This window comes from Amblyomma maculatum, chromosome 4 (assembly GCF_055883805.1).
Source record: "Amblyomma maculatum isolate TAMU_Amacu chromosome 4, ASM5588380v1, whole genome shotgun sequence".
Classification (NCBI taxonomy): domain Eukaryota; kingdom Metazoa; phylum Arthropoda; class Arachnida; order Ixodida; family Ixodidae; genus Amblyomma; species Amblyomma maculatum.
Window position 1 is genome coordinate 154,685,379 of NC_139347.1, and position 22,278 is coordinate 154,707,656.

The following is a 22,278-nucleotide window of genomic DNA, read 5'->3' on the forward strand; positions in this document are numbered from 1 at the left end:
TGTGTGTCTTCCCGTGCGCTTTATCTTCAGTCAAGTTACAATGCACCATTCTAGCCCAACTTCAAGTTTTGTTATACTCTAGCTCTGTTATCAATTTGTGAACTCTTTTTCATGAGGCTTTTCTTATTGAATAGCAATTATTGTTTTAATCTGATGATTTCCTGTTTGTCTCTTTTCCTTGGCTGACGGGCCCAGTACCTCAAGCCTCCTGGTGACTTTTGACGAACATCGACCTCTTTCGTACTGACTACAAAAAGGCGGTAAATATTATTTATTCTGGTGTTTGTTTTATCTAGCTATAATGTTCAATTTTTTTCAGCGCAGATCAAGTGTCTTGCTTTGGTAATTACATGTGTTTATTCTTCGATGCTCTGGCGACGCTGCCTTATTTATGAAACTTGAGACTCTTTAAGCGGTCTACTGGCAACTTTTTCCGTGGCCTTCCAATGGAGTGAATATGGTGGAAAACACATTTCTTTCAATATAATATTACGACATAATGGCTGAGGTACTTACTCGTTTGCCAAGGCGGGTATATCTCTGTTTGGAAAAGTAGCGAAGTAAATAAAGTGATCTGACATGCTCTACAAATTTGTAATGATAGATATACAGCAAAAGTCGGAGCTTTTGTCATCACTTAAACATTATCATGATCGCTCTCTGAACAAGCATGCAAAACTTTTCTGTTCTCTGAAGTCGCAAGATTTTTTCAAACATTTATGCCTATCTTTTCGTTTTAATATTGGTGTTAAAGCATGCTCATTCGAATAAGTGGAAGAAATGTCGAAAATCCCCTTTCTTCGCTCTTGTGATTTTATCAAGAAGTATGTCCGCCTAAGCTCGTGTTCTGGGGATTGCGAAGTGGCTGAAGCAGGGTATTTCTGCACCGTATTTGATACACATACATTCTATGTTAAGCTGCTGACCACCTTTTGTACCTTATATTATCCGCTTCAGACCACACAAGTGTGAGGTAATATTTTAATGCCAGAAGGTACCCCAATCAAATGTTGACTTTGATAAGTATTGGCCAAACAACAATGGCACGGATACGGTTGTATTGCTTCCACAAGACAGCACAATACGAGACTTTGCATGAAATAAACTGATGTAACGAACAAATTTATCATGATCAGAATTTTATAACGAGTACCACTTATTTTCACTAGTAAGTCCCCAATCGTTATACTAACCCAAGTAAAGAACTACTTTACTGGCGCACTCTAAAGCTATAAATTGCAATTATGACAATATTTTCTTCTTAGTATGCACACCGATGCTGCAGTTAGATATGAAGGGTGGGCAGGTTTGCAGAACCTGCGTAGTCACTGATAACAATTAGTTTCCTTTAATAGAGTCTTTGATCACCTACCGGTCCACAAGAGTAGGTTTACAAACTGGTTTAATTACGCCAGCCTAACGACGCTTTATGTACATAGGCAGATGTCACGGAGTGTTAACTAAGAGTTTAAACAATTTAGTGGCATATTGACATGGACGAGTTGTTTCTTTTACTGTTTTGCGTGCATATTTCTCATCAAGAATATTATACACTCCATAGATGTGATACGTTGGATCAATATCTATATAAATTTTCGAGTGTTTAAATTCGAAACCATTCTTAGATTGCAGGCAATTTAAGCAGTTTATTTAGCTTAGCGGAGTAAATGTAAGCGTGACATGCATTGCCAGAAATACTAGTATATTATTAGGTGGCTCACATATATACGCTCTCACTGTCATAATTCTCTCAATGACCTCGCCTTGAAGCTCCAAACAAAGTAGGTAGTACGCATGGACATCGTTGCTGCTACTGAAACTTGAGAAGCCGCTTTTGGGCTCGTTATCTTTAAATATAAAATTGAAATTCTCTACGGGGAATCCAGAAGTAAATATATATTAAACCAAAATATTATACGAACGATGGTAGCCATAGAAAAAACCGTTAAAGCACACAGCTTGTGGGGTTGGTGTGACTGTCATGAAAACGATCGTGTGGGAACGCGAAGCTTGCAAGATTGTGTGTACACTAAATGATAAGATTGAAAACTTTCTGATAAGTTCATTTCATTGATATTCTTCTGGTTTTCTAATATACGAAGATGAATGGGATATGACGGACTAATTGTAACACTGCTATGACGGCCCTAATTAAACATGCAAGCCGTTGTTCGCGAAGCGCACTGTTGAGGCAAAAAAGCAGCAAATGGTGCATACGTGAAACTAATGGAGGCATGTTTGATTCGCAAGAATGCAACTTGTGTTGCTTCGAACTTCGTCAGTGAAATTGCATTAGAAGCAAATTGGTTTCCAGTATTGGTATGCTATGAATCTATGATGTGTCTCTTCTGATTTCTCTGCTTTCTGGAGCCTTTTCCTGTACTTATGCTTCTGTGCTACAAGTAAAACACAGGAACAGTTACCGCTTCGTCTTGTGTCTCTCTCGTCCCTGCCTTTTTATGCCTAAGGCTTCGCCAAAATGAGCAAACATCAACCAGCCAAAGAAATAGCCTATAGTGATCGTCTTCTGAATTTTAGCAGTTTCAGGAGTGTAATGAGGTAAATGATTATGCTAATAACAATTGAGCCTAAGACTGTTTCATGCTTAAGAATGACACTTGGTATAGGCCACCGATTGTTTGCACTTCAATCATGTTTCTATCTTCACAGGCATTCACAGGCATGCGTGCACCAATATATTTTTTAGAACTTTAGGCTCAATTAGAGTGAAAGATTTGACGTGAATAACTAATATGTCATTTAAATAGGCGCTGCGGATGTTCTTCTGTGGCAAGGTTTATTGTCTTCTTTTTTAGACATTCCCCTCTTGACATTGCTATCTCCGATTTTGTAGTATATCATACTCACAGCGGGAAATAAAATAGTAAGAAAATGAAGCCTTATCATAGGAGGCACATAAATATGTGCCAGATTATTGTACAGTTACAACCCTAATACAGACATTATATCATGCAATGCCTGGTATTCACTCCAGATTGCTTCTACAGCAAGACTAAAGCATACATTTTATGCCAGGAGGCAAGAGAGGGAAATATAATACTTACTGCCTGCTCCATTTCTTGCGAGAATTCCTTGTGTTTAGAAGGAAAACGAAAGAAGTGATCATTCAAGACTGCTTGAAGAATTGGAATTGAGTATATAATAAATATCCCGAAAAGTTATTCAAACATTTGATACAACTTCATTGTTTTCCATTGTGTAGGATATTTAGCAGCAATACCAAGCAGTGTCCTAATTCGTAAGCAGTAATTAGATATCTCGACATTATCGAGTCACTACAACTGTTATCATGAGTATGTTCGAGTATATGATCTTACCCTACAGATAAGGATTTCGATTTTATTCCTGAGGCATATAGGACGAGTATCGACTTATCGATTGAGTTGAGGGGTATGATACTCTGTGTTGCCAGATACCAACGGTTGATAGAATACACGCCAATGTTCATTCCGTCTCCTGCTCAGCGTTGCTCGGGAACTGATCTGGTTTGATTTGTGGGGTTTACAGTCCCAAAGCTACTCAGACAGTCTATTATGGGCACACATGAGCATCCTCACGAGGGTGAACCCTCATGAGGGCGTCCTTACCCTCATCTCGAGAGGATTTAATTCTGTGAGGTGAGGGAGAGAGAGGATCGGCGCTGAAAAATTCGTGAGGACGAGGGTGAGGGAGGGAAAGGTACAGAATTTCAGTGGCGAGGGAAAACCTTCCACGAAAGGCGTAGTTTCTGTAGAAAGAAAAAGCACGCTGCAACACCAAATGCACGAGCGACCACACACTTTCTCCTCCACTGGGCATGTGTTGTGTAGAAAACAGATGTAATGAAACGGGGCAGAGGCGCTGCAGCAAAAAAAGCAGGAACGAAAACCACAAAATTGCTCCGACGCTCGTGGTTAATAAAAGTCTAAAAACGACACTAGAGAGCTGCAGGGAGTTACCGAGAGCGATGCCGCTGTTTCCAGCCAACGGAAAAAGACAGGAGCGGTGAAATACATAGGACGGCCGTTTCTAACTACTAAAGTTTCTTCGCCATTTAGGCAAATGCAGGTTCCGAAAAAAGCGCGTCAAAAGAGGTGGGACGCGCAGTAGAAGCGTTGCAGACAAAGCACCGAAGTGAGGTGATCTTATCTGCTGCGACCCTGCCATACGTCTTTTTGTTGTTTTTTTTATTTTCTTTTTACTCCTTCAGAGTATCTTGCATGAGCAGTCGACTCATGAGAAGTGTTTCGTTGACAATGTTTTGTGACTGTTTGGTGATCAAGATTTTAGATGAAACTTTCATAAAAAAGTGTAAATTACACATTGCACCAAAAATGATGGAAAAAAACAAACAGCAGTTAATTTGTGATGAGAAGAGCTCGAAGAAAATAAACAGCAGTTTAATATCCGATGCAATCTTTTTCATGTGTTAGCAGAAAAAAGCAGAATTTTCTTACTTCTGTTACCAATTTTTGCTTTCTTAGAATTAGCAGAACCATCATATCATGCGTTAATATGGACGGAACGTGATTATAAGGCATTGTTTTTTCTGTAATTTCTATAAAATTAAAATTTAGTTTATCTATCTTCTTATGATAGATTACTTCTGATGGGTTTTATAATCATTGGCGAAGTAATAGCGTGTGAGCATTGAGCACAATTTCATGAAATTGTTGTTTCATTTCCGGTATGCAAACAGTGTGTTCGCACTTCGCGTTAACTAGCTGTTGAAGCCCTGTACCGGAGTAAGGTTCTTTAATTTTTTATTTTATTTTAACATCCGTTCTGTAGTCAGAATAATTTTCATGCACCGTAATGCCTGACGATCGTAAGGCCGTATGTTGCTTCTAACTGGGCATCTATTGTCGCCACTGCCAAAGAACCAAGGCGTGCGCCTTGTTTCCGTGAAACAACAATCTCGAAGAACTTCAGTAGAATTAGTGGTTGGCTTGTTGGTATTCGAGATATAAGGACATAGAATTCTCAGCGCAAAGGCACGCGGCCAAAGGGAAGAAGAAGAAAGACTAGGGACAAACACACCGCTGACTTGCAACTGTTTGTTTTTTAACGCACACAAGAGTTATATACATCCAGACTAGCGCAGGCACATACCGTGCAAGGAAAAAGATAAAAAAAATGAGACTCATGACACCTTTTATCTCAAGCACTTAGAAAGGAAAATCTTTTCTTCGATGTACACAACAACTAAGGTATCGCTAACATAACCTGATCCAGCCCTCTGAATATTCTTTCACGGGTGGTTTTTATTTTGCTGTTGCTTAAAACCCCGACTCCAGAAAACAGCGGTGTACAATCCTTGCAAGTAGTGCAGTGCGCGACAAGTTTAGCATTTTCCCTATTCTTAGGTATCTTGCGTGCTCCCTGAGCCGGTCGTTGACGCAACGCTTTGTTTGCCCGATATACAATCTACAACACGTCAGGGGAATTACGTAAACTACGCCGGTGGCGCATTGCGCAAAACGGTTCCCATGCCTCTTCTTACACTCGGGCTTTTTATTATCCCTAGTGATGCGTCGGGCCAATTGGCCAAGCTTCCTAGGGGCTGAGAACACCAACGGCACGTTGTGCCGGTTTGCCACCTTCATGAGGCCATGGGATAATTTGTGCACGTAGGGCATCCCTCCAGGCCTTACTTTAGCCTGCGGAGAGATATTTGCCTCCTTGTCAGCTCCGGGCTTCAACTTTTTCAAGGGCGTTTCTCCAACAGAGAGAACAACCGACCAAGGGAAACCAGCGGCCTCAAGTCTTTCGAATTGACACCTGAAGTTATCTTGCATATTAGGTACACATCAGTTTCGGAGCGCAGACATTAAGCAGATTTTAGCGATCCCTCTCTTCAACCTTTTTGAATAGGATGACGTATATGGCAACAGCTCTTTTTATGCTCTTGGTGAGTACGCCCAGAAAACATGATCATTCATGAACCTAATTCTTAAATCCAAGACTTGCAGGCTGGCATCAGCTGGGAGTTCGTACATGAGAGTAAGCTCCCTGTCATGCTTTTGAAAATCATTGAGTACACTCAAAAGTGTATCCTCCTTGGGATTGATACTAGGTATGTTTAGAACAATGCAAAAGTCATCAACTTAACGAAATACTTTTCGAACACAGTTAGTGTTAGATTGTTTAAAACGATCGTGTAAATGGCGATCAATGCTGCCTAAAAATATATCACATAAAACCGAGGCAACCCATGACCCAAAGCAAATTCCCTTCTTTTGCAGATAAAACTCATTGTCAAAGGCGATAAAATTACTACAAAAACAATACTCTAAAAGTGCTAAAAAGTTCCCTACATTCCTCCCGGAAGCATTCTGAAACGGAACGGGTCTGTTAGCGTCAATACGTTCCCTAACGGCGTCAAACAATTCTTGATTTCGGAACGGAATAGAAAAGGTCGTCAGCGTCAGCCGAAAAGGCATATATTATACCTTGGTTGTCCTTTAGGAACTTTACGACATTCATTAAACTTCTCGCCATAAAAGAATCATTATTGCTGAGGTCATTCAGCACTCTTTGAAGCAATCTGGTGACATTAATCTCTGCCATGTGCCCCTTTCCCTTACAATCGTACAAAGCGGTGCATCTAGTTTATGGGACCAAACAATGAAAAACACTTGCAACCCACTACTTTAACTATTTGAGATTGCTTTAGCAAGCGGGAATAGCTCTAGACGCTTACTGAAATCCACGATTTGCCTTTAATCGGTGCGTCAAGTTACGTTTTTTTACTGCTGAGAATTTTTTCTTTATCGCTTATGCTTTCTCATTAAACATGGCTCTAGGCATGACCACAAAACCGGTGGCTTTATCTGCCTGCAAAAGACAAAGCTCATTATCTGTAAAAAAAAATGTTCACAATACCATCTAAACATTTCTTTGCCTTGTCTTGACTACTAATTTGCCTTGTCTTCACTACTAACGTGCCGTTGGTCTTTACAGCCCCTATGAGGCTTGGCCAATTTTCTCGACGCATCACCGGGGATAATAAAAAGCCCCGGTGTAAAAAGAGGCATGGAAACAGCATTGCAAAATGCGCCACCGGTGTAGTGTGAGAAATTCCCCTGAGTGTGGCAGATCGTACATCGGGCAAACAAAGCGTTGCATCAACGACCGGCTCAGGAAGCACGCAAGAGACCTAAAGAATAGGGAAGGTGCTAACCTTGTCGCTCAATGCACAACTTGCATGAATTGTACACCGCTGTTTTCTGGACTCAGGATTTTAGGCAAAACCAAATTAAAAACCACCCGTGAAAAAATAAAAGCATATTATATTCAGAGGGCAGGGTCACGTTGTGTTAGCGATACCTCAGTTATTTTGTACAACGCAGAAAATATTTTCAGTTCTTGATATAAAAGGTGTGATGCATTTCGTTTTGTTTATCCTTTTTTGGCACGGTATTCGCCTGCACTAGTCTGGATGTATATAACTCTTGTGTGCGTCGAAAAACAAACACTCGTAAGTCAGCGGTGTGTTCGTCCCTAGTCTTCCTTCTTCTTTCCTTTGGCCGCGTGCCTTTGTGCTGAGAACTATGTCCGTAAAGCTTGAAGAAGTTCGGCTACAAACTCAGCGCAAAACTATACGAAGCATACTGCATTCACATGGAATTCACCCCTTGTAATAGCAATTGGGGTCTCGGTGCCCTTATCCGATAACTGTAGGGGTTTAAATATCCCACACATGTCAACGTGCCATTGAGCTTACTTTGCTATTACATTGTCTAAGATGAGCTTCACTGTAGGGGTGAATTGCGTTTATGTAGGCTTTGAACGGCTGCTTATCCAAAGCATGGTTTCCTGTGCTTGGTACGTCACGATAGACAATGAAAAAGTGAATGCTGGTTCAATGCTGAAGAAATAACGGAACCGCCGAACTACAAATATTAACTGACACAAAGAAGAGTTTATATCGAGGAAGGCTACAAAGCATATCTTCACACTCGGTGATAGAGGTCCGTGCGGGCTGGGCCCGACCCGCCGTGGAGTGTTTTTTACCTATTGAGATTAGAAAGTGACATCGAAGTCAAGCCCTCCGGGACGTTTAGACATTGAGTATGACCCGCTGCCCCAATGCCACGCATGCACATTCTTGTGTTAGGTTAAAACTAACTGTAATTTTAGCTTACGACTTTATGAGATAAATTAATGAGTGTCCTTACATTTTCTTAACATAGGCAAGACCGGCTGAGATGAAGTACCTTTATGACAGAATCACACCAAAGAACGCCTCTCTTGCATATTGTTAAAACATCGGCCAGGTCTGAACAAGAGGGAGACTTTAGGGAAGAAAGCTTCCTTGGTTTGAGTGATACGTACTATTGAACGCGACCCTTCAGCGCCTCACTCTCAATCTAAGACTGACTCAATAAAACAGTCAGCTGCGCTTAAACTAAATCCAATTCCGCCAGTCATGGTATGTCCCTGGATCTCTAGCTGGCAGGTTGAAATTATGACAGCGCTGCTCTTTGTACACCTGATTCTGCTTAGCCATTTCTCTGGAGCGAAAGAGGCCTCTTCTCTTCCACGGATTCCCCGTGTTGTTGTGAAAGCAGGTATTCGCTACCAGTATGAGCGAGATGGTTGCTTTCAGATAGCGTCCTGTCCCTCTTCTTGCCTTGTGTCAAACACACGCATATACCATTTGTGTGTTGCTAAACAAAGTAAAAACGAAGCAACGAAAGCCACTACTCGTACTAGGCAAGAAAGATGTTTGATTCGGCGGGCTACAGTGTTCTAGAAGGCTGTAGGCAGAACGTTGTTAGCCGGCGCGCACCTCAGCCTGCGCACATACTAGAGCATTCGGAGGCGGCGCTTCGTTTTAAGACTAACTCGGCGCTTCATGGGAGGCGACAGATAAACCACAAGGCAAGCAAGTGTGCACAGGGTTTTGCGCTCCGTGGCGATGTGCTGACGACCGGCTAGATTCCCTTCAAAGCGGGGGCAGTTGACAGTAGGAAAGCTGCTTAAAAAAAACTCTTCTGCGCGGCGGGCAGACCACGCATGCTAGTCAACGGCCGGGCTCAAGCGGCGGATGGGGCTGGTATTATCAGATCTCCCTAAGGCACCTGGTGGAGACAGTGCATGTGGCCGCAGTGTTCTCAAAAGGGTGCACACGCGTTCATCACCGTTCGTTCCTTTCCCGCTCTCTCTGTCCAAAGAGTATTCCTTAAGTTCAGTCTCAAAAAAAAATTGGGAACGGCAATCGGCTGGATAAGCCCTTCATTTTTTGTTGCTGTGTGCTCTCTATTAGACCACTGAACTTGTTGATGCGTATGTTGAAAACTACACTTTAATTTGGTCATCATCATCATCATCAGCCTGACTATACCCACTGCAGGGCGAAGGCCTCTCCCGTATTTCTCCCCTTAACCCGGTTCTGTGCTAGCTACATCCCCTTGACCCCTGAGAACTTCTTAACCTCATCCGCCCACCTAACTTCCTGCCGCCCCCTGCTACGCTTTCCTTCCCTTGGAATCCAGTTTGTTACCCTAATCGACCATCGGTTATCCCCTCTTCGCACTATATGTCCTGCCCATGCCCATTTCTTTTCTTGATTTCCACTAAAATGTCAGTACCTTGATGTTATTTCTCTCACCCAATCTGCACGCTTCCTATCTCTTAATGCTACCCCTACCATTTTTCGTTCCATAGCCCTCTGCGTTGTTCTGAAGTTAAAACCCTCTCGGTTAGCCTCCACGTTCCAGCCCCATAGGTGAGTACAGGTAAGATGCAACTGTTGTATACTTTCCTCTTGAGGAATACCGGTAAGCTTCTCGTCAAAATCTGCGAGTGCTTGCCAAATGCGCTCCATCCAAATCTTATTCTTCTTGTTATTTCCTTTTCATAGTTATTTCCACTTTGGTGCGGTTTTGCAAATTATATACCTCTGTGTACAATGTGCACGAATAAGCTTCCATTGCAGCAGTGCCCTTGGATATTTTCGGCAAATGCGCGGTCCAAGTGCAAGGTGCATTCATACAGGCTGGAGGTCAGCTTCATTCTTTTGCGGCTCTTGCCTTCTGCGTGCAGGCTATCCGGCTTTCGGCTTTTGTATATGCGGGTACGTATTGTCCAGCATTAGGAAGATCAGCTAGGAGATGTGGACTTAGGCGAACTGATACAGAGTGCTGACTCCGGTAAGTTGGCGCGTATGTGTTGCTTTTCTGCCCCTTTCTAAGTGGTGCTTTTTTGTTGCAAGTATACCTAGATTTAAGCACACTATCCAGGAAGCATAATCAAACGTTATACACGAAATGCTGGCCTGTTCACTTTGCACGTCATAATGCTGTAGTTAGGCTGTGTCTCTTTCTATTATCGTATAACTTTAAAAGCAATTGAAAAAGACAACGATTTTGGGCACTACTGAGGCGGCGTTCGCGAAAATCAGAAGCATAACTGAGTTACGTGTTTCAGTTTGCTTTATCTGTTTTTTCCTGAAGGAAGTCGTGATTCGATCGGGGCACATCATCGGTGGCACCTGCGGCGCTGTGTCAACAACATTTGTACCCGTCGTCTCCCAAATGACACTACACGTACATGTCGATCTGAAACTGTCGCTCACGGCCCCAGGCTTGCATGCTATGTCCGCTCATCCCACACCCCTCGGTGAAGCGAACGAGAATCAGGACCCCCTGACCTCCTCAAAATTTATGCTTCTGTATGATAGCGTTCTCCTGTTACTTGAATAACATTATTCTGTTGCCAATATGTCGTATGTCCCTCATGCTTTCCGTTTGTGACTGGCTAGAAGTTCGAATTTTCTTCTTCCTTATGCGGCGTAGAGTATTTCGTTACTCCATCTCCTTCAAACATATGGAGTGTGATCCGGCGGGCAGGTTTGCCGGATAAACAATCGAAGTCGTTATTTTCCTTCCTCCTCGAAGTTTCGCCTTTGATTGGCATACCTACGGCACTGTCACAATTGTTCTCTGTGCTTTTCGCAGCCTCTGGTTTCCAAGCGCAGTGCATATCTCAATCTCAGCAACTGTAGGAACAAGTTCCAGATGGCTCTTGCCAGTGATTCGCTACAGAATGAACGCAGCCTCGTCCTTTATTTAAGTGCATTGTTAGTTCCAGAAATTTGGATTGCTAAATGATCAACGCGGCTTGACACCGCCGAAATAAGACGCAGATAATAGTTTGTACCGACTTCGGCTCAGTATAACGTTGCCGTAGGTAGAAAATAATGAAAAAGAGCTACAATATAAAACTGCTGAACATCAGGTTGAGGGCGAGGGAGGACCACAAAAATTTTGTAAATTGAAAATGAGAGTTAGGGAGGACCGCAGATTGGAAAGTGAGGGTGAGGGTGGAAAGGCCAAAATGAGGGCACTTGCCCACTTCTGAATATGGGAGACGCTGTAGGGAAATACCGGAAATTTTGACCATTTATTGTTGTTTAAAGTACACTGAAATCGCAGAACATACGGGCGCCTTGCTTTTGGCCTCCATCGATGAGCGGCAGCCGCGGCAGGGAATCTATCCCGCATCCTTGGCCACAGAAATTGAGCGCTCTAACCACCACAAAGCCTTGGTGGGGCACTGTGGAAAGTGTTTCTTTACCTACACTGTGTGAAGAAGCGACGGTCAAAACTTACTTTACCGTTCGCGCTAAATTTTATCAGTCCCCAATTCATTTATTCGCGCGATAGGATTACAATTTTAGCTCAACCAATTTTACGGTATGTGATTCCTGAAGCTAGCTACGTTTTGCAGTAGCGCCACTGGTGCGAAGTGTTATCGCCTCTGCCAGAATATTCCATGATTTCGCGTGGTAATATATTATAATTAGATTCAGGTGATGAGCTGCGCTATCGATACAAGGACGAAGAAGAGGCACGACGCACATATTTCTTCGTCTTTGTATCGATAACGTAGCTCTTGGCTATAATTATGAACCAACTAGCCTGAAAAGGTCCACACAAGCATATCTAATGGGAGCACTAGAAAGAGTAGCCATCGGAGGAAGGAAGTTTTAGACTGAATTGGCCTACTGGAACTTCTGAATCCCGCGTCAGTCTACTTATGGATTATCCAGGGAGGTAAGTACGGCTCTGTAAAGCACGGCTTTACATGAGGCTGTTGGGTCTGTCATGTATTATGGTAGATTCTAACTGTAATTGCGACACGAACTTAATTGCAAACTGAAGTGATTGCGCTCTTGGACCTTATTTGTGTTTTGTGTTTGGTCTAACCATGCTTGTATCCTGTTATTTTCTTCAACTGAGGAAGGGATCAGTATGGTGAAATGTCCCTTTTCTTAGCACTTTATCTTGTAAAAACTGAGCCTGAGCCTGAATAATATACTGCTCACTGGAAAACCGGCGGGCTTTCAGTGGCACAATAAAGTGCGGTTATGATCTCTTATATTCGAAGCAAATGGCATGCTTCACAGCCACCGATCTTGTGTTCTTACGTTGTTCCGCTGAATATAGGCCCTGTCAGTACAACAGACGAGTAAGGCATGTATGCTTCAGAACTATTCTCATGCAATAACATCCCATGCCGCGTTTTCCTGAAAATTCGATGCTGGCGTTATCAGCATTAGTGTAAGCGAAATATAACTTGCTTAGCTGCTGGAGATGGTAGCTGGAAACTGACATTACCTGGCACTGGCTAGCCCTTGGGTGATTCGGCGTTGTGCAGAGGTTAAAGGAAACGAAACCTTTATGGCAACATGCCTTCCTAGTCGGCCATACGTTTAGGAAACGCTGATACGTTCTAAGTAATCAGTTAGGCGGGTCTGTTTCTATTGCGGGTTGTCTCCCATATAGTTTGGTAGTTTTTGACTGTGTGTATAGATTTTTTGGCGGATAATAGAGGCAATTTAAATATTAGTAAATAAGCGAGCGGCAAACTTTATGAGCGTGAGTGACCTTAATTATGAATTATATAATAGCCTTCCAAAAGAAAATAGCAGCTATTCGGCACACAATCTTGCCCAGTTTTTACATCATGCCTATGAAGAATTCCATGAAGACGGGAGCCATTTTTATTCCGTGGGTACATTGATTTTTCCGTATTCTATATGCACCACTCCCATATGTGCCAATAAGATACTTGGTCTTCAATCTGAGATAGTATGTTAAATATGTCGTGGCCTTCATTTCGAGACTGAGATAAGTGCTAAAATGGCGAGAATATAGTTGGTGAATCATAGTGGTTAACCGCGCTAACGCCTAGAACGATAAGAAGCACACGCTCTGCGTTGTTGTGCTTCGTGTCGTTCTTGTGTTAGCGCGGTGAACCACAATGAGAAATATGCGATTTGAAATCTGAAATAACGTTTGTTATTGTTTACGGAGATGGTTCGGGTGATACTGTAGTCCTTACCTTCCATGAACTTCGTCTTATATTTGAATCGAATGACCGCGCACTTCAGTGGTTAACCAATGGTCTATCTGCCTGTAGGAGCGTATGCATGTGTGTGATTGTATGTGCATGCGCGTTTGAAACTCGCACCGCAAAATATCTAAGTGATAAAAGCAGGCAGAGTTGACCTACATGTACAGTTCTCAACTAAAGGGGCTAATCTTGAATATTAGTCAACGAAAGTCATATCTGGGATCTGTTCCTCCTATTGTAACTGCTGTTACTATATTTTACTGCAATATATTTTGTGAACACTCGCGTGAAGAAGGCAGAGATATGAAGATATGCAAGAAAGCTTCAGATCGCTTGAATTATTCACTAATCTGTGAATTCAGCAGATACCGAATAGAATTTAGAAGCACACCATTCAAACAGTGTACGGATGCTTAGATTAGTTGGAATTTAGTGTCACAGTTTTACATCAGCAGCTCTACGTAGTTTTTTTGCTCGCGTTGAGCAGTAAGCGTCGTCGTCTTCTTCGTCATGTCCAGGGACGAAAGGACTATGCCATCATTGCAGCCAATCAGGCTTCTGTAAATTTGCAAAGCACTCTCGTGCTTTGAAAACTGAACATATATTTATGAAATTCTATCTGCGCGCTCGTTCATCTTACCAAGGTAAATATACCCTGCACAAAGGTCATCGCGCAAATGACAGGGATCACAGCAGTGCCAGACATGTTGCGCTATGAGCAAATTATGTACCAACTCGTCCACATTTCCGCTTTACTCATATGTTGGGTGTTTTTTAGTAGTTTGGAGTTGACGCCATCAACCCCTGCTGAGAAAGAGACCTTTAAAGAATTAATTACCTTCGCAATTTCGTTGGCATGAAAACATATGGCAGGCATGACAGGTTGAGTGTATCGTAGAAAATAAGGAAGTTCTTCGCTAGATTCGTAAGGAAAATTAGTAAAGATACAGTACTCAGAACTTCCGGTACATTTTTATAAGGAATAGGATTGTTGTGGTCATCAAGCAGAGATAAGTGATGATAAGGCGATGGGTTAACAATTTTTCAAACATGTCCAGGGTTTGTTCGTATCATATTTAGCAACATGTTAGAATAAAAGGCTTGCTTGGTTCTGGCGGAAAGTGTCTGAAATGCTTTGTCAATGGTGTCATATTTTTCCCATATGATTGAGATGTTTAAGCGATTAGCTGCTCGATAGTACCGTTTCTTTTTGTTCTTCAGTCGTTTTAAGGTAACGTTAAACCACGGTGATGTGAGTCGCTCCGTTACGGCTATGGTGGGAACATATGTGGTAATAATGTTATGCACTTTATTCTTGAAAAGCGACCAGTTAGTTTTGACAGAGCGAGTAGTCAAGTCCGTTAAGTGCCACGTCGTAAACTGGGACAACTTGTCATTTGTACGTCCGTAATTACCATTATGATAGAGCCTTAGTTTTTTTAGCCTTTTTTGTGCGAGGTAACTGGCCTTGGAATGAAGCTTGTATTATTTTGTGATCGTTAATACCAGCTAAGTATGTAAGGGATGTGACATTTTCGGGGTAGGGAGCTGGAACGAATTAGAGTAAGTTCGAAGAGTGGTTATATTCCATGGTGGGGCCTCAAACGAACTGTGATAACTGAACGTGAGACATGCGTTTAAAAAGTAGCTTTCAGTGTTATTTTTGGCGATTGCTAATGCGACATCAGACCATGTGATGGCAGGAAACTTGAAATCACCCAAAAGAAGAACGGAAGAGCGTTAATGCTATTAATCCTAGATTCATATTTAGGAGCATGCAAGCGATATTCGTTACACAACTTGTTCCCTTTTGTTTCCAGACCCGGCATTTATATACAGGTGCTGAGGGAAGGCGTGTGTTGCTTACCAAGAAGGACGAACGCAAGTACGACGGCTAATGGAGAATTGTGCTTCATGGCAAGTGAACCTGCTTCGTTGGCAACTGCGTTTATTCTTCGTTGAAAGCCTGAAATGAAGACCTTATATAGCTCTTAGTGAAATGCGAAAGTTTATTATGTTTACTCCTCGCCACTTGGAGGGAATTCTAAAGGTTCTATTTTTTGCAACGATTACTTAGTGATGAATGACGCTGTTTCACTCTTTCCAGTTGAAGGACATGAATATGCGGCCCATGGCAGCATATTGTCAATAAAGGTTTGTGCACAGTTTTCAAACTCAGACGTAAGCGTGATGTGAGGTATCGTACTAAGCATTTGACGTCAGAAGCCAATGTGAAATGTGTGCTGGGAACACATTTTAAATTCTCCCTCGGATGCTTTCTTTTGCTATCACATTAGGTTCATTAGCAAATATCACGCTAAAATGAGTGCACATTGCTACCAAAGTATAGGCCGATGTAACATAAGAAGTTTTATGGCAGGTATAATACTGCGGAAACCAAAGTTTCGTAGAACTAATAATCTAATTTCTTGAAGGGCCAAAGCAAAATGGTACCCAACATGAAAACTAACCTGCATTTATGGTCTAGTCACTAGCTTTACAAAACAAACTAAAGGGCTCCCGAGCCAGACACGCTTTTTCTAGAAGACTAAACCTAAATAACATGACTCTTTATAGCGAGGCTCTGAATTTATATCTGATGTTTTCATATGGTGTGTTAGCTTGTTATTGAGTAGCAATGATTATATAAGGATAACCAGGGCACTAAGTCAGGATTCAGGAATGAAACGAAAAGCACTTATGAGCCGATTACTGTTCTGTCTACCAGCCCCACAGCACACACCAGCACCTGCCGAGCCCACGTGGACGTGGCTGGTGCTACTCCACCTCCCACCAAGCAGGCCATGCGGACCTTCAGATCAGCCTGCTACAAGTCACCCCTTCACGTAGGCAAGCCCTACTAAAATGTATCCATGTGGTCTTCAGGGACGTCCTGCGCACATGACGACGCAACGCACGCAACAACCAAAGATGCTCTGAACCGTCAACTTCACAGAGGCAAAGGAACTCCTTTAAAGGCTAAAAAAAAGTTAAAACCTATAATCACGCGGCCAAAGGCAACTAGTTCGTTTTTCGTAAACAAATAGGGCAAGATGTCATTAAAAGAAATTGTCGTGGCAGGGGACTGCTAAATAACTTACGGGTATGAAATATATATTAGCTGAACATTGCCCTGTTGCTTTATGTTTACAAGAAAGTTAATTGGATCCGCATTAAAATATTGTTTTTAAATTATAACCTTCCATTGCCACAGAGAGCATACAGACTCTGTGGTGGCGTTGCCATCATTGGTGAAAGCAGCTGGTGAACACAGGTTGACAGGTTTTAAGCAGTGGTCGTCACTTTTAACATACAAAACAAATACAAGAGTCACTGCCTATCTCCAGCCCCACCTTAAAGCACCTTTTAATGAATTTGAAGACATTTTTAACCAACTGCCAAGATCTTGTTTGCCGATCAGTGATTTTAACACCCACGCTTCTTTTTGAGGCAGTGAAAAATCTGACATGCAAGACCAGATAATATAGAATTTTGTTTTATGTAACAATATTTGCTTGCTAAACACCGTTAAGCCTTCTCACTGTTCCACAAGCCCGGCGAAAATGAGTTGCATAGATATCTTTTGCCTCCCCGATGATTTTCGGTCGACGAGATTTACTTCTGCTCTTTGAATCTGATGTCACATGGTCCCCTATAATGCGCTTAAGCCAATCTTCTGTATAGTGGAGAATAAACTCTATGACAGCAGACCAGTGCGCAAACAAACAGGGATGTCTTACGAATATGGAAATATAGATTGCCATCATATGTTGTGTTGCAAAATAACAAAAGTGGCATACGAGAATAATATAAATGTAAGCAGCTAGAGTGTGTCAATATATTAAAACCTTAACGGCTTTGGTGTTTCCAATGCTTCTAATTAAATCGAGCACTATATGAGTTTACAATAAAACTCAAAATCTGATACAGGTATATAATGAGTGATTTATTTGACTCTCTCTCATGTGTGTGTGTGTGTGTGTGTGTGTGTGTGTGTGTGTGTGTGTGTGTGTGTGTTAGTGCGTGTGTTTAGAACCGTATTATCAAAAAGAGCAATGAACATGAGTAGAGGGGGAAGCCTCAGTTCACAGGTGGGGCCAGCATTTCGGCTAGCGCACTTGTCTTAGTCTTGGCTGCCCTGATATTTTTATATTTGCGTAATTTCATATGCTAAAACATTGGCAAAGGATTTTTCTGTGTACTCGGTTATAGTGCGAAAGGATGGGAAGCTGAGGCTTAAATGTACATCTTAAATGCTCTTCGGGTGCAACGTCATAGGGCGGACTTTGAACCGCAGCCTCCGCGATCAGTTTCGGCTCAATGGTGATATTTACCCGCAAAAGTCTACTACATCACAACTATAGGTGTATTTACTTCCCAAAATAAGATGCGTCTGAACTCGCCAAGCGATATACCCAAGATGACAAGAACCGCCCCTGGAACTTGCCAAGTCATCATTACCCCTGTCTATTGACCCACATCTGAAATCAAGACGACCACTCAGGCATCCACATCATCTTGAAACGATTTCTCATCGTTTTCGTCTCAATGCTGCCTTTATGAAGAGTCTACGATACCAGTTCAAACTAGCAGACAGTCCATTTCGTGATAACTGAGGCTCAGTTGAGACTGTACTCTATATTCTCCGTGAATGCCTAACGTACGCCGAACATGCGCACTATGAGCAACGCATGCAGCCTGTCACCCAAGTGCCGCTCACAGTGGACTCTATATTTGGTCCTTTAGGCTGCTACAGGCAGCAGCGCCATGCAATGACATTTTTATTCGCCTATTTAGAAGCTATTGGTATGGTAAAAACTATAAATTGCCCACTAATGTGATCATTTAGCTAACAAGCAAACTGCTAAACTTCAAAAAAGCCATCCATCCGACTTCAAAGACCGCACTCTTTCCTAGCCCTTCTTCCATCTTTATTCCCTAATAACCCTACCCCATGCAGAGTAGCATGTCAGCGAGCATTAACGCCGGCTAAAATGTCTGTTTTCATTAAAGAGCCTTCTCTCTCTATTTTTTTTTGATACCAGAGCTTGCGAATTTAAACATAGTTGTGGCGGCGTCTGGAAGGTCCCCGACAAATGGCGAATTTATATGTTGAGAAATCGTTTCGAGATGATGTGGATGCCTGAGTGGTCGTCTTGATTTCAGATTTGGGTCAATGGAATGGAGACAGGGGTAATGATGACTTAGCAAGTTCCAGAGGCGGTTCTTGTCATCTTGGGTATAGCGCTTGGCGATTTGAGACGCATCTTTTTTCCCGCGTACAACTCGGGGAAAAAGCGTTATTGAATGCGTTTTCTGTCGGCTAATATGACTATACTTTCTCTGAAATTAGTTGTGCAATAGTGAAGGTTGTAACGGAGATGCAGTAACAGAGGTAGATTTTGTAGATTGAGGAGGTAATTACGGCTTACAACAAATATATCTAAAATCCCCGAATTGTAGATTTCGTTTTGTACATTTTGTCAAACAAGGCACAATGCGTTCTGCAGGATCTGCCATCTCTCAGGTGAGAGAATGAACAACTCTTCGTTTTCCTTCCAAATTTTATGTTCCTTGGAATTCATAGGTAGCGGCACCTCTCTCCTTGACAAAGAATACATTTGCTGCCAAACTCTAAAAGCAAAAGCTTTGTTATAATTTCGTTCGACTTCATCAGTTGCTATTCTTTTTTTCCCACATAGGGCTACAGTGCGTGTAGCCTTCTCTGCTATCGTGTCCTCATTTCGTGATGGTGGTTGGGTCATAGAAACTTGAAGTGCAGACATGACGTTCTTTTCCCTTCCATGAAGTGCTGACGTTATGAGCCGTTTGTTAGCACAGCGGCATTTTATCGAAGGTATTCGCTGGGCATTCCTATTGAGCTTTTTTTGTCAGTGATATTTTGTCGACTGTCAGCACTATTTTCCTTCGTTTTGGAAGCCTTGAGAAGAGCAACAAGCAGAAAGACGTTCTTTTTTTGAAGAAAACAATACAAACGCGTATTGCGTACATCTGGCAGCCAGCTAGATTACACGTGTTATTCCTACAGCTTGAAACATTAGTTTTTCTTTGCCACCCCTCACTCATGGTATGAAAATAGTATATTCAGTATACCTTATATTAACCACTAGTTTTCATTCAGCTACAAAGACAGCAAACGTTGACCATAGCGATGGTTCTATAAGCGAGGTTTCATACGTTTATGATAGCATTATAAACCATGCCAATCAATGCTCTTTCTGATACTTAACGCCGTGTTTATTAAAAGTTAGCTATTCTGATCTATTCTGGCCTTTCAGGTATAACCTGGATCAAGTTCCATTAGAATATGCTGTGGAAGTGAGGAATCGATTTCAAGAATTAGATCTAGAAGACAAAGAGCCCGAAGGGATGTGGACTGATGTTCGCGATATAATACAAGAAGTTGCTACTAAGGTAGTTCCAAAGCAAAAGAAGTGCAAGAAAGCAATCTGGTTATCTGAAGAGGCTTTGCAAATAGCTGAGGAAAGGAGAATGGCAAAAGTTATGGGGGAAAGAGAAAGATACAAGGTTCTCAATGCGGATTTTCAGAAAATAGCAAGGAGAGATAAGAATGCCTTCCTGAACATACAGTACCAAGCAGTTGAGGACGACAGCCAATTAAGGAACACAAGAGCTCTGTATAAGACAATCAAAGATATCAAAGGAAGCTTCTGTGCTAAGGCGGGCATGATAAAGGACAAACAAGGCAAGGACCTCACTGAAGCCGCAGAGATAAAGAAGAGGTGGCAGGAATACACAGAAGAACTGTACAAGAAGACCCGAATGTGCAAACCCAACATAAGACGGTTGTGATCACTGATCTCGAGCCGGGCATCCTGAAGAGTGAAGTTGAATGGGCCTTAGCCAGCCTTGCTAAGAACAAAGCTAGCGGAATCGATGGCATTCCAGCTGAGTTGCTTCAAAACCTCAACCATGACGCTGTTAACATTCTGCATACATTATGTCAGAAGATTTGGACAACCCTTCAGTGGCCACAGGATTGGAGGAGGTCAGTTTACATCCCCATTCCAAAGAAAGGCAGTGCCAAAGATTGTTCCAACTACCGCACGATCGCGCTTATTTCGCATGCTAGCAAGGTGATGTTGAAAATTCTCCAAGGTAGGCTGCAGCAGTATGTGGATCGGGAGCTTCCGGACGTGCAAGCTGGGTTTCGCAAGGGCAGAGCAACTAGAGACCAAGTTGCCAACCTTCGCTGGATCATGGAAAAAGCAAGAGAGTTGCAGAAACCCATCTACTTCTGCTTTATTGATTATGCGAAAGCGTTTGACTGAGTAGATCACAGCAGATTGTGGCAAGCTTACCAAGAGATGGGAGTTCCAATTCACCTCATCTGTCTCCTCAGGAACCTGTATGAAGGGCAAGAGGCCACAGTCAGAACTGGGCATGGTCTTACTGATTGCTTTCCGATTGACAAAGGAGTGAGGCAAGGCTGCATACTGTCGCCCTGCCTATTTAACCTATATGCAGAGTGCATCATGAGGAAAGCCGGTCTGGACGAGTCTTCAGCTGGAGTGAAGATTGCTGGAAAATGTATCAACAACCTTAGATATGCGGATGATACCACTTTAATGGCAGAAAGTGAAGCGGAACTCAAGAGACTTCTGATGCGCGTACAAGCAGAGAGTGAGAAGTTTGGGCTTAAACTGAACATTAAAAAGACAAAGATCATGGCGTCTTGCCCTATCAAGTCCTGGAGCATCAAGGGACAAGAAGTGGAAGCTGTGACAGATTTTCTTTTCTTGGGCTCCAAGATTATCTCGGAAGGAGACTGCAGCCATGAAATTAGGAGACGCCTGCTTCTGGGAAAGAGAGCAATGGTTAGCCTTGACCGCCTAGTAAAGAGCAGAGACATTAGTCTGCCAACCAAGATCCGTATAACTCGTGCTATGGTCCTTCCAGTTGTGATGTATGGATGCGAGAGTTGGACTGTGAAAAAGGCTGACCGCCGAAGAATTGACGCGTTTGAATTGTGGTGCTGGCGAAGACTCTTGAGAGTTCCTTGGACTGCCAGAAGATCAAATCAGTCAATATTGTCGACCATAAACCCTGACTGCTCATTGGAGGGTCAAATTCTAAAGTTAAAGCTCAGCTACTTTGGTCATCTGATGAGAAGAGAGGAGTCGCTGGAGAAAGATTTGATGTTGGGAAAGGTTGAGGGTCGCCAGAGAAGGGGTAGGCAGCGAACGCGATGGTTAGATGGCATCCTCGAGGCACTGCAGATGAAGTTATGTGATGTTAGGAAGATAGTGAGAGACCGGAAAGCGTGGCGTGACATGGTCAATAGGGTCACGAAGAGTCGGACACGACTGAACGACTGAACTGACTGATTCTGATCTATATGCAGGTTGATTTGAAAACCATTTAAAATTAGCCAAAGTCTACGTTTAAAAAAAATCGTATGTCACCCCTCGTATCGGCAACTATCTCTCAATATTACTCTTTCCGCTGTTCTCCAAGACAGCAGAAAACCGCATTGTTCTGAGACTAACAAAACATTTCCCTTTTCATCGGCAGCTCTCTTCAAGCATGTAGTTTTCCGAAGGGTGAATCATGACACTGCTCTGTTATGGAATAAAGAGAAAAAGCACATGATACAAATTCAGTTCAAGATTACATCATCTTCGTAAAGTTCTAACAAGTAAATGCTACATGACCTACTTTTGAACGCAAAAACGAATACGAAATATGCGATGAAGCACTTGAGACAACTTTCAGGTAATCGTTGAACTATTTAATGTTTGTCATTGTAAATTGCACTTCATCTGAATTTAAATTCACGTATAGAGTATTCCTCTGGCTCATATACGTAATGCCCTTTCTTATTCCCTGTTATTGTAACCGATGCTACACAGAAGCGCAGAACGCACACAG

General features: G+C 42.4%; 1 long non-coding RNA gene across 1 annotated transcript; it reads right to left on the reverse strand.

Moving 5' to 3' along the window:
* Positions 1 to 516: 516 nt before the first annotated feature.
* LOC146193328 (uncharacterized) lies at positions 517 to 15,329 on the reverse strand. The gene is made up of 3 exons (XR_014706442.1): positions 15,233 to 15,329; positions 3,066 to 3,092; positions 517 to 540 (listed from the first exon to the last, which is right to left on the reverse strand). It is a non-coding gene; the product is annotated as an uncharacterized LOC146193328 (long non-coding RNA).
* Positions 15,330 to 22,278: the final 6,949 nt, after the last annotated feature.